At 45.6% G+C, this 13,681-nt stretch overlaps 1 protein-coding gene across 1 annotated transcript in view; it reads left to right on the plus strand.

Moving 5' to 3' along the window:
* Positions 1-1,350: 1,350 nt before the first annotated feature.
* MTM1 (myotubularin 1) overlaps positions 1,351-13,681 on the plus strand; it is a 103,956-nt gene continuing 91,625 nt past the window's right edge. The window contains exon 1 of the mRNA XM_007452115.1: positions 1,351-1,385. The gene's annotated coding sequence lies outside the window, so the exon portion shown is untranslated. The remainder of the gene's footprint in view (positions 1,386-13,681) is intronic.

The raw sequence follows: 13,681 nt of genomic DNA on the forward strand, positions 1-13,681 counted from the left end.
TCGAGAAGCTTTTACTGAGCACTCTTTGAAATCGGGTACAAAAGTGGATGTGCTTCAAAGAAGTTCCCAGTCTGGGGAGAGGAGTTGACAGGGAGGAAGGGTAAGCACTTCTCATCAGTGCTATGAGAAGGGATCTGGGGGAGGGGGGAGCTTCTAATTCTGCCTGGCCCCGAGCAAGTGCTATTCTGCTGCCTTTCTAGGAGTCTGGTCAATCCAGGAGAAAGGAAGAACAAGCGTAAGGGGCTGGAGGGAGGAAAGAACAGTGGTGCATCCTGAGAATAGAAAGAAGTTCCCTGTGATTAGACCAGAACTTGGAGTGAAGAGAGAGGGAAGAGGCACATTGGGAGAAGTGGCTGAAGAGTAGGTGGGGCTCGCGTCTGAAGGGCCTTGTTACTCAGATGAGAAATCTTGACTCTTCAATAGCGTTAATATGTGTGTGTGTATATATATATAATGATATATGGCTATTTACATACACAGACACACATATAGTGGTATCGTGTTTTTAGATGCTGGAGTACTAAGAATAGAAGGGGCAAAAAACGGCATGTTAAAGTAATCCTATTTACCGTCATTTACCTGAGCTGCTTATGTATAATTATAATGTAGCACAAGGACTATTACAGATATTCTATGAGTATTTTTTTCTAATTACACACTGAATTATCTTCCTGAAATTGTCTTTTTTTCTTTTCCGTTCCTGGGTTAATAGTCGCCTGTGCCAAACCTCAAAACAGTAGAAGGAACTTTGTCCTGAAATGTTTCCTTTCACTAAAGTCTCAAGAGAGTTCTTGTAAAGGTGCTGACGTAGCATGAAGGACACCAGAGTCAGTGGAATTGTTTTCCCTTACAGTATCTCAACTACACGCAGCCAACCCCATGAGCCCCCAAATAGCTCAATTTAGCGGCAGCCGCTAAAGTTTTATCTAGAAAAGTTTTCCCTCTGGGTTTCCCCCTTATTGGAGAAAAACAGTGAGACGCAAAGAAGAATTCTCGGACTACACTTCCCAGCGGCCTCCGCTCGGCGCCTAGTCCAACTTCCCTTAACAGGGGTGGCCCCTAGCATCTTGGTCCCGCCCATTCCCGGCACCGTATTTAGAACTACAACTCCTAGCTGTCTCCACGCGCCGGGCCCCTGAAACAGGGTTTCCCAGCAGCCTCCAGGGCGAAGAGCCCCGCCCCTCGGGGCTGCTCCCCAGGCTTGGCCGGCGCCCTCTACCCGCCCCGCCCCCGGCACGTGACACACCCCCACCAACCGGCGCGCGGAGGAGGGCGGCGGGCGGTGGCCGGGGGCGGGGAGGCCGCAGGGGGCGGGCCCTGGAGGGGGCGGAGCGGGGCCCGGGAGCCGAGCAGCCTGGCAACGGCGGTGGCGCCCGGACCCCGAGGTGGGTGCGCGGTCGCGGCTGGCCTGGCTCCGAGCCGGGCGCTGCGGGGACCTGTGGTGGTGGTGGGGCCGGGAGGAGGAAGTTGGGACTCCCGGGGCCGGCAAGTCCCACGGGGCCTCGCAGCACCCGCGAGGGTGGGCGGGGGGAGGGGGGTTAGCCCGAGTGCCTTCGCTGTCCCGGCCGGCTAGGGCTGAGGCCGGGGAGCAGCAGGCAGGTGCCTCCGGCTTCCCTCGTTCTCCCCGCCCAAGGTCCCGGGCCGGCGGCGGGCGAAGGTAGGGACAGGAATCGGGCCGGGAGGCTGGGGGAGTGGGGGCGTCGCGGCCACTGCACGGACTTTCCTTCCCCGTCCCAGGGCGGCGAGCGGGCCGAGCGGCCGCCCTGCCTTCCCGGCGACGCGCCGCGGCTGGTCTTCACCCTGGTCCTCCGGGCGGGGCGGGTGCCTGCCGCATCCCCCGTGGGTCCTGCGGAGGGGCCGTAGCCCGGCACTGTCCGCGAAGACTCGATCGGCGCTCCTGGACAGTGTTTCTGTGCCATGCACGGGAGGTTTGTCTGCTTTTGCAACAGTTGAGGGAAGATCTGAGGAGGGAACGGTTAGTTCCCTGATACGCAGTCGGAAGTATGCACAGGCACGAGCAAGCGCCCTTTGCCGGGTTGCCTCCCTTAACTGTCTTGCTGCGCTCAGGAAGTGAAAACTAATTTTAGTTTTTGCCTGAGCAAATATGAAATCAATCTGCTGAAAAACCTGTATCACGGGCTTTATAGACGCATGCAAAGTGTGAAGCGAAGTGGACTGAGACTGATTTTTAAACAGACATAGTAGACCTTCACAAGAATGGAATCATGCCGTATTGGAATTGACTGGGACCTTTAAGTTTATATTGTTTCCCCGTTAGGGGAGCTAAGGCCGAGAGAGGTTAACTAATGTGACAACTTAATGGCAACGTAAAGGCAAAGCTGATATCACAAGTCAGGTTTCTGGGGGCATCTCAGCATCTGTGTAGCCTGGGTAGTCTTTATCACAGCTCAGTTTTGTTCCTTGTAAAGTGTCCACCGTAGAGTCTAGAGACCGAGCCAGCGATTTTGTGGTAGTCCAAACCATGTTTGAATTTCCTTGAAAACCAGTTTACCAGCCAAATAAGACTCTTGGGCTTGTTCATTTATAGACAGCTTTCCCTTTCATCCAACATATATATTGGGCATGATCACTTGTTCACCAGATTTGACTCTGAATGACTTTTGGCTGTTTCACAAAACCCAATATACCCTTGAGAGATTCCACAGCATGGAGTAGGTTCAAGCCGGAGGTCCTGCCACTGTGTAGCAGCTTCCCGAGGTACTTGAAAGTGGAGAGCATCCGTAGGGGCTTTTAGAGTCTAGTATGGTTATTCAATGATTGGTCTCCTTACCTTAAAATTCTAACTCGTACTTACTAAGTTGTCGGTGGTTTCATTCATTAAACGCAGAATGCCCATGCTGTGCCCACAGTGTCCTGAGTGCCGGGAAGACAGCAGACGGCACCACTGACGAGGTCCTTGCCTTACAGAGCTTCTGTGTGGGGAAGTGGACAAGAAAAAAATAAACAATGATAGATTTTCCGGCGGAGATGAGCGCTATGAGGAAGAATAGAGCTCTGAAACTCTGACATGACCATCCAGCAGGCCAGCATGATTGAGAGGGGGTTGGGTATCACTTAGCATCGCTAGTGTTAGATGGCCAGTGGCGGCTCCGTTAAAGCAAATCGCCAAATCCAAAAGTAAATCTGTCTGAATCTGGGAGATCCTACGGGGTCATCATTTCTCCAGCCATTGCCTCTTGGATGGTAAGTTTGTCACAGCCTCATTTTTACTTGCGTTTTCCCCTCCCATGCAAACAGTAAGTGGTTTCAAACACCCAGGGAGGCGCCCTTCAAATCCCTCACAGTCTCAGTAGCTGCCTCACTCCAGCTACGGAAGGCCCTGCTGACTGAGGTCAGGGTTAGGTGTTGATCCCATGCCAGTGTCTGCTGGCTGTGAGCTACCTGACACAAGGATTTCTCTTCCTGCACATTGGTTTTTGTACTGGGAACCTATCACGTGAAGGGATCCTCATTCCTTGTGTTGTGTGCTTTGTAAAGAAACTAGTTCAATTTGAAATTAGCTCTAGAGTCAAGAAGCACCCAACTTGCCCAGAAGAGTGCCAATGAAATGGCATTAGTGATAACTTACCATAGAATTTCATCTGCTTAGTACCTTTTCAGTTCTTTCCTATTCTGTATGTTCAGTGGCTTCAAAGCAAATGTTTTCATTTTTATAGGTTCCGAAAAATCATTAAAGTTACCCAAAAAGTACGCCAATATTCTTTGTTCCAAAATGAAAGGAGGATTAACAGAATGCAGTTACTTTAAAAACCACTGAAAGAACATGGGGTTCTTGCTCTTACTGGGGGCTCCAAAATAAGGAGAAAAGCAGAGCCTCTTCAAGGCTTAGGCGACATTTTGAACTGGTGGCCAAGGATTTCAAAAGGCCAGAGTTTTTTCTTATTTCCAAAGTTTTTTCAATTTTATTAAAGAATAAGAGGTTGTTTTCATTACTCGCTAGTAATTTCCCTTCCCTGTTTCTGACCTCTTTGAAGTTCTGCTTTCTTTATTTTCTAGTTTCTGTGTTCATTATTCCTTTTTGGCAGATGGGGGGACAGGGGCTGTCGTTCACCTTTAAGGTGTTTACTCAGGATTTGAATCCTATCTAACTTTGGGCGAGTTCCATACCTCTGTGCCTCAGCTTCCTTATCTGTAAAATGAAGATACTATAACAACAGTACCTTCCTCCCAGGGTTGTTGGTCTGCCTGCGTGATAAGGTATGTTAGGTGCTTACAATAGCATCTTACACATAGTAGGCACTCAAGAAATGTTAACTGTTATTGACTTGAGCTACATGGAACTCCTTTCTTTTAAAGAAAAACAAATGATTCTAACCATGTCCCAATAAACTTTTGGAAATCCAGTAAAGCGTGATTTTCTAGACATTTCCCTGCATTTCATTGTTGACCCGAGCTTTGAGTTTCAGGTGACATTGGCAGCAGCTCACACATTTCCTGCACGGCTAAGTTCTCTAAAGAGAACTTTCTGTTTGGACTCAGAAATTACTCGAGCCCATAGTTTGTTTGTTGCTACAGACAGGAATAGAGCAAGGGAGGCTTTCTTCCAGTTCCTCTCCCTCGAGAGCCAGAGAGGACCAGGAGACCCAGTTGGGGTTAGTCGAGTGAGATCCAGTTGCCATCCTGTAGTCAGAGGATGGTTTCTCATGTTAAATGTTTACAACGGATTTATCCACAGGACCACCAGGAGAGTTGCATCCTTTTCTTTTTAAGAATGTAGCAGGCATCTCTTTAGAAAATTGGCATCGTGCACTAGTGCTTTCTATTTCTACCCAGAGGAACAAAGAGTGGTAAAGGAGCCTTGTGTCTGTGGGAGGTGGTAGAAAGCCCCTTCTTAACTCCATGACACTGGACGAGTCATTTCGCCTCGCTGCTGGTGGTTCCTCCATTTGTAAGATAGAGCTAAGACAGCCTGCACCACCAAGTTCCCAGAACTCTTCAGAGAATCCAGTGTGCATCAACGTCCTTTTGCAGACTGTACGGCGTTATTATTATTGCATCTGTGGGCGTTATATAAGCCGTCGCTATTTGGAGAACTGGTGTGAGAGGGCAGCATCCTTCCGGGTGTTGGCCCATCTGCCCCCGAGCTGTAGGTGTGGCCTCTCTGACCCCCACCCCCAGCTTCTGTCAGCATTGAAATATGCAAGTGTTTTGTTACCTCTCTCAGACCTGAAGCCATTGGTACACTTTGTGAGCTTCCATTTTGTTTATTCCTAAAATGATAGTACTGTGTAGCCGACAATCCCAGGGCGATGACGAGGCGATCTCTGCACCAGGGAATATTGCCTGCCTTTCCTGGCTCAGAATGGAAGCCTTTCCTTTTTTAAATCAACACTTTACCTTAGCTCCACAATGCAGCTTGAGGCCCTGCCTGAGTTCCTCCACTCCTGGGGGCGGGATGGGAAGAAATCCAGGGACTTGATTGCTCTCCGTGTCCACAGCACTTTCCCTGTTCGAACAGGATGGGTGCCGAGTGCTCCTTTCTTGTTACTTGAATTTGTTCCTCGAGATCCTGAAATGACTCCATAAGTAGCTTTGAAATTTCATGTATGTTTGGTATTGCTCTTCCTTGACTCTCTTGTGATATGTAACACCTGTGTATTTCAGCAGTAATTTTTTTTTCATCTTCCAGGCTTGTAATAAAGAAGGCTGAGGTTGAAGACGTTTTTCCTGGGCAGGTGAAACCTAACATGGCCCTGTACACGCAGTGGACATTTAGTAAATGTTCTTTGACTTGAACTGGACAAGGGGGCATAGCTTAGAATTGTTGGGATGTGTTCATTTCAACAAATTCTTTTATCTATCTAGAGATCAGAGTAAGGGATGAGAGTACAAGACGAAAGGGAGCTCATGCTTAGTCTTTCTTTCCATGGTCAATTAGCAAATGAATAAGAAAGCACTGAGTCCAGTGGGGTGAGAGGTTCCACACGTTGCTTTCCTACCTTTTTCTTCCCAGCTTCTGGATTTTTAGACTATTGTCACCAGTAGTTTGAGTTTAGGTTTGTTTTTCGCTTTGCTTGTTGGTATGTTTGGGGGTGGGAAGGGGTAAGGGAAGTTGAAGGTAATAATTGAAAGTAAAAATAGAAGTAACTTGTTTGTAACTCATTCAGCTCCTATTCCCTTGCCTACAGACCTCGGGGACACAGTGATGCCCGTTCTTTACCCTGTGATAATTGTTAATTTATTGCTATCTTGTCCTTGGGCATTTTGTGAGGAGGCGCTGTGTATTTCCCAGAGCCTCTTCCAACGGAACGGGCTGCTCCGCCAGGGTGTCCTGCTTTCACCTTCACAGGAGCTCTTGAGGTGGAGGTGGGTCATAAGGGGGATTCTTAGCATCAGGTGGTGTTGCTTGAAATGCCCTTGTATGACCCTCAAGTTCCTTTACGGCCCTGGGACGACTTAGGCGGGGACTGAGCTGTCAGGGTTCATTCCAGCAGGCCAGGAATCCGCCCGAACAGTTTTACTGGAAGAGGAAATGTACCTGCGCAGCAGTGACCAGCTGCGACCTGTCAGTACTATCCATGCGTCACAGTGAGAAGGAAGATTGCACTCGGTTTCAGTGGGACCCCAGGAGGGTGCTGCCGTTGACACTGGTTGTGTGGCAGGCAGGATAGAAGAACCCCCAATCCAGATTCCATTTTGAGCTTCCTGGTCCTGAGATGTTCTTGCACACGTCGGTGCTCCTGGATCTGTCAGAGAGGGTGGGAGTCGCTGCCACCCTCCCAGGTGGAGGAAGTCGGAGCTGGCCCTCACCTCTCTGTAGCCCTTGCTGCGAGACATAATAACTGAGTTTTAAAAGTTGAGGCTGAATGTAACCCTGCCACCATTTCCTTTCTTCACTATTATCGACTCTGAAATGATATGATCCTTTCTCCAGAGCTTCCCATCATGTCTGTGCCACAAAACAGTTTTTCCTTGTTGATAAAATTGTTCTGATGCCTCTGCTCCTGGGAGCTTAGGAGAAATGCAGAATCTTAGGCCCCGAAGACCTACACAACCAGAATCTGCAGGCTAACAAGACCCCCAGGTGATCTGTATGTAAATTAAAGTTTGAGAAAGTTGGTCTAAGTAGCAGTTCACATCCCGGCTTCCGGATCCTTTGGGACCACGCTGTTCATTAGAAAAATAATTCAAGCCACACGTGTAATCCCGTTTTCCTAGTAGCCGCATTAAAAAAAGACAGATTAAATCAATTTTTATAATATATATTATTCAACCCAGTATGTCCAAAATATTATCATTTCAACATGCAATCAGTATGATAATTAGTGAGATGTTCCCGTCCCCTTATTTGCACTAAGTTGTCGAAATCCAGCAGGTATTTTACGTCTACAGCACGCCTGTTTGGACTAGCCATATTTCAGGCTCCACATACTAGTAGCTCCAAGTGTTGGACAGTATAGCTTTGAGAGGTACATTTTGGCCTTGATTTGATGATGATGTCATCAGATTTGCTGTCCATGCTCGAAGAGCAGTTAGAGCTTCTGCTGCCTGGGTAGTGACTTGCATTAACGTTCGGTGTAATCGGTGCGGAGCCCTTTGCCCGGTGCTACCGCGTACATCTCATTTGAATCCTCACAACTTTGTTTCAGAGAGTTCTTCTCTGGGTTTCAGCTTGGTAACCTGTGTTGAAAAATCGCCATCGGTAGACGTGTGGAAGGCAAGCTTCTTTCTCGGGGGCATCTTCAAAGGACTCAAGGGACGCCTCTCCTCTGGCTCAGGGCGGAAATGGAAGCTTCCTTGCCGCTGCGGACCTGCAGACCCGTGGTTGGCCACGCTGGCTGCTCATTAGAATCACCTGGGGAGCCTTAACGACCTGCTGCCCCAGCCCCACCCAGAGATTCAGATTTATTTGATGGGGTGGGAGGGAAGAGATCAGACATCTGCATTTTAAAGAAGTGCTCTGGGTGATTCTGGCGTGCCGCCCAGCTCGAGAGCAGCTGTCCGCAGCTTTGCTGCGCCGAGAACCACCCGGACTTGGGGTTGAAGTGCAGATCCTGACTCGGGGACGGGGACGGGCGGAGAGCCCTCCTCTCGCAGGGGACGCGGATGCTGGAGCCGCGGCCCGACCTCTGACTCCGAGGAACCTGCGTTCCAGAATCACCTGAGGGCGGTTCCCAAGCTCCAAGTTCCCTGGCAGCTAGCCTGGAGTTTCTGATTCAGGAGGTTTGGGGTGGGGCCCAGGATCTGTACCGAAGAAGGCGCGATGTTTTCCATATTTCACCACAAAGTATTATGTTGACTTTAGGGTTTGCGTAGGCGCATTTCTAGTGCACTCTTTTTGGGGGCGGGGTGGTGCAAATGGATGTTGAGTTTTATCAACCCCCGTTTCTGCCTTTATGGAGATTTGTCCCTCACCCTTTAAACCTGTTAATGCGATGGGCTATTTTAAGGGATTTTCTAATATAACTTGGTAGCGTTAACCAGGTTTGCATTGCTGGCATGAACGCGTTTCTTACTGCTGGGTTTGTTTGGTAATATTTTCTCGAGGATCTTTACATCTGTATTTGTGAGTGAGATTGGGCTTTAATTTTACTTCCTCTACTGTCTTTGTCTAGCTTAGTATCGTTTTGCTAGCCTTATACAGTGAGTGAGAGCATTCCCTTTTTCTGGTCTCTGGAAGATTGTATAAAACTGGAGTTATTTGTTCCTTGAATATTTAGTAGAACTTGCCCCAGAGCCAGCTGTGCCTGGTGCTTTTGGTGTGGGAAGGTTTTAAACTACCAGTTAATATCTGCCATATCTGTACTTACGTCTGTCTTTTCATTCTTAAATATTCATATTGTTTGTGCCTTCTCTCTTTTTTCTTGATGAGTCTTACCAAAGGTTTGTCTAGTTGTGGTTATGCACTATGAGGTTTGTCACTATGTAGAAAGGAATGAGCAGAATTATATTCTCCAGCGTCTTTTTAATTAACTTTAATGAAACGATATGATTTGAAAGTCAAATTTTTATCAAGGTATATTCTGAAAAGCTTTACTTTCACTCCTGTCTCCTGCCAGCCATGCTGTTTCTTCCAGCCACTCCAGTCAATATGATTAGTTTTTAGTTCATTCTTCTGTGTTTCTTCTTTTGCACATTTGAGCTAGTGCGCACGTGCGTGCGCCTCCCCCCACACACTTTCACACTTACTGCATTTCCTTCCTTTTCTTACACCAAAAAAGCATACTACATACACTATTCAGCCTCTTGCTTTCTTTTTTTAAAATAAATTTATTTATTTTATTTATTTATTTTTGGCTGCATTGGGTGTTCGTTGCTGTGCACGGGCTTTCTCAAGTTGCAGGGAGCGGGGGGCCCCTCTGCGTTGCGGTGCACAGGCTTCTCATTGCGGTGGCTTCTCTTGTGGAGCATGGGCTCTAGGTGCGCGGGCTTCAGTAGTTGTGGCCCGCGGGCTCAGTAGTTGTGGCCCACAGGCTCTAGGGTGCAGGCTCAGTAGTTATGGCGCACGGGCTTAGTTGCTCCGCGGCATGTGGGATCTTCCCGGACCAGGGCTCGAACCCATGTCTCCTGCATTGGCATGTGGATTATTAACCACTGTACCGCCAAGGAAGTCCCAGCCTCTTGCTGTCTTCACTTAAAATATACCCTTGAAATCTTTTTTTTTTTTTGCGGTATGCGGTCCTCTCACTGTTGTGGCCTCTCCCGTTGCGGAGCACAGGCTCCGGACGTGCAGGCTCAGCGGCCATGGCTCACGGGCCCAGCCACTCCGGGGCATGTGGGATCCTCCTGGACCGGGGCACGAACCCGTGTCCCCTGCATCGGCAGGCGGACTCTCAACCACTGCGCCACCAGGGAAGCCCCCTTGAAATCTTTTTGTCTTCATTTTCTCTTCTTTCTTTGGATTTATTTTGCTGCTTGGATGTTTCAAAACACAGTATTTTTATTATTTAGTTCTAATATATTCTGATTTCCATTGTGATTATTTCATTCACAATGGAGTTGTTTAGAAGTGTATTTTTAAATTTACAAATGTTTTCTAGGTATTTAAAAAAACAATATCTAAGTTAAAACTGCATGATGGTCAGAGAATGTGGTCTGAATACTAGTAGTTCTTAGAAGTGATTCGACGGTAGGTTTATATCGATAGTATTTTGTGGTCTTTCATTTAGTGTAAAGCTTTTTATATTCATCCATGTTTTGTCATTCATCATGTATCAGCAGTTGGTGACTTTCTTTTGCTAAGTACTATTCCATAGTTTGGCTGTAACAATATGTCCATGCCCTAGTTGATGAACATTTGAGTTAATTCAGTTTTTTGGCCATTATGAATAAAGCTGCTATGAACATTTGCTTACAAGTCTTTGTGTGGACTCATATTTTCATTTGTCTTGTGTAAATACTTAGGTGTGGCATTGCTGGGCCATATGCTTTGTGTATGTTTAACTTTACAAGAAACTGTCACGCTATTCTCCAGTGTCTGTGCAATTTTGCGTTCCCATCCCACTGGCAAAGTAAAGTATGAGAGTTCTGCTTGGGCCACATTCTCACTAACATTTGTTATTGTCTGTCCTGTTAAATTGTAGCCATTCCAGTGGGTGTGTAATAGTAGTTCATTGTGCATGTTCCTAATGACTAATGATGGTGAGTATGTCTTCTTGTGCTTATTGAGCATTTGTATATCTTCTTTGATGAAGTGTCCGCTCAGATCTTTTGCCTGTTTCTTATTGGATTGTCTGTCAGTTCTTTATATATTGATATTTTGGATACAGGCCTTTATTAGATAGGTAATTTGCAAGTACTTTCTCCTGAACTGTGATTTACACTTTCATTTTCTAAACTGTGCCTTTGAAAGAGCAAAGGTTTTTAATTTTGATGAAGTCGTTTATTGGTTTTTTTCTCGTATGGTTTATGCTTTTTGGGCTCTAAAAAAACTTTGCCTAAGTTCACAAAGATTCCCCCTGTGTCTCCCTCTAGACTTTTGCAGTTTTAGCTCTTTGTTTAGACCTATTTTGGCAGATAGACCCTAGGGTGGCACCCCTGATTTCTGCCCCCCACCCCCATGTTCATACCCTGTGTAATCCCTTCCCTTGAGTATACAGCTTTCTGAGACCTTGAGCAGAGGATCCCGGTAAGGCATGCCCGGACTCCTGACCCATGACCCACACAAACTGTGAGATAATTAACATGTGTTGTTTACAGCTATTAAGTTTGTTATACAGCAGTATAAAACTAATACTTATGTGCTTCACTTCAAGTTAATTTTGCATATTGTGTGAAGTAAGGGTCAAGGTTCACTTATTTCCATATGGACATCAAATTGTTCCAGCATCATTTGTGGAAAAGCCTGTCCTTTTCCCATTGAATAACCTTGTTACCTTTGTTGGAAGTCAATTAACCATTGCTAGGACCTCTAAAAGATGGGCCTAATTCTGCAGGCTATTCTGTTCCATTGATCTATATGTCTAATCTTATGATGCCAGAACCACACAGTCTTGATTACTGAGGCATTATATTAAGTTTGGAAATTGGGTAGTGGAAGTACTCCAACTTTGTTCTTTTTTATTCCCCCCTCCCCGCCCCGCGCAAGATTATTTTGGCTATTCTTGGTCCTTTGCTTTTCCATATAAATTTCAGAATCATCTTGTCAATTTCTATGACAAAGCCTACTGGGATTTGATAGAGATTGCATTGAATCTGTGGATCAATACTGACATCATAGCAATGTTGAATGTTCTGATCCTTGAGCATGATATGTTTCTCCATGTATTTAGGTCGTCTTTAATTTTTCTCAGCAGTGTTTTACAGTTTTCAGTGTATGGATCTTGTACACATTTTTGTTAAATGTATCCCTAAATATTTCATTTTTTAAATTATGCAGATGATATTTTTATACTTCAGTGTTCATTTGTCCATTGCTAATGATACAGATACGTTTTTTATGTTGATATTGTGTATCATGCTGACTTACTAAATGTGTTTACTAGTTCTACTAGTTTTTCTCTAGTGTTCTTAGGATTTTTTACACAAGTGACCATGTTGTCTGCAAATACAGTTTTAAGTCTTCCTTTCAATATGTTATGTCCTTTATTTCTTTTTCTTGTCTTGTTAAAGTTGCTAGGATCTCTAAAATATATCAAATGCAAGCCATAAGACCAACCGTCCTTACCTTATTCCCACACTTGGTGGGAAAGCATTGCATCTTTCACCATTAAGTAGATGTTAGTTATAGGTTTTCCGTAGGTTACCTTATCTATTCCTAGTTTGCTGAGATTTTTTAAAAAAAATCATTATTAGATGTTGAATTATGTTTGTAGGAGCTATGTCTCAGATATAATCTTCAGGAAGATAGTATACCTCATGAATAGCCCTGTTGACTCTACATATCACCACATTCATACTATTATCAACCACCACTACCCAGCTTTTCCTCCTAGTGTTGATAATAGAATTTCCATCTGGAGCTTGGGAATTCTTTTATTTTTCTGTGGAGCAGCATATACAATCATCCCTCAGTATCCATGGGGGATTGGTTCCAGGACCCGTTGTGGATACCAGAATCCATGGATGCTCAAGTGCCATAGTCAGCCCTCTGTATCTCTGGGTTCTGCATCCGTAGATACGGAGGGCCGACTGTATTGCTCCTTCAAAAGCCATGGCAATTCTGTGTCGGATTCATGTGTCATTGTTACGGTACTGGAATTTCTTCATCTTCTTTCTTTGCCATTCTTTTGACACGGTTTTGGTTCCTCTTCATCTCCTTGCCTTTTTTATTTCTGCCTTTTTTTCTTTGATTATTTCTTCCACATCTATGAAAACTTCCTCCGTGCTAATAGTGCCAAGTCCTTGAAGTGTGTGCATGTGTGTGTGTGTCTGTAGCAGGGATGGGTGGCCACTTGTATTTGTGGCTGGAATAATAGGTAACTGCCCCAAGTAGGAAGATAACCGTTGTCCATACTGTGGGTCACTGCAAGTCTCTTTCTGAAACTACAAGGCTTCTAGTGAAGCCAGTCTTTGGAGATTCCCTTTGGACACTCCTTTAACTACTATGGCAGAGTGCCTATTGCCCAGGCTACGAGTCCTGCTGCTGATCTCTGTTAACCCTCAAGGCCAACCTGCTCTTGTAAATTAGGACTAATTAAGAAGTACCAAGCCCAGCATTTTTAACAATTGGGAGATCCTAGGCAACATTCAAAAACCTCACCTGCTGCTTTTTCTTCTAGCCCATGTAGAGAAGGGACAGGTAGCTCCAAATCAAAAATTTCCAGCCCAGTTTTTGAAATTCTTCTTTGGAATTGCCTTCGGAGACCATGACCATGACAACTTTTACAAAATATCCTCAATGGAGTCAAATCTCTGAGTAAAGACTTGGCATTTGCCTTCAGCCCCAAATCATTTTGAGGCCCATCTATTAAAGAAAGAGAGTGGGCACTCATGGGAAGCATTGCTTTTTGTTTAATAATTGAGATATGTGTCGCTTCTCGGCCTTTTGGCTAAGATCAAGTGTAAAAATTGAGATATGGTAAAAGTCATGAGATGGTGTCTTATCTAGCTTTAAGCTCTAAAAGCATTTTCAAAAGAATTGGAAGAATACTTTGCATAGTGACAGTGTCCCTGGAATAAGTACACACCATCAAAAGGGACGACTTTGTAGAATAACTCATCTAGCTACATGTGCTCTGATAGACATTTTTAACCCTTATTAAATTTTGTCCTTTTTTTT

The sequence above is a fragment of the Lipotes vexillifer genome, unplaced genomic scaffold, assembly GCF_000442215.2.
Source record: "Lipotes vexillifer unplaced genomic scaffold, Lipotes_vexillifer_v1.1 scaffold1081, whole genome shotgun sequence".
NCBI classification, from domain to species: Eukaryota; Metazoa; Chordata; class Mammalia; order Artiodactyla; family Lipotidae; genus Lipotes; species Lipotes vexillifer.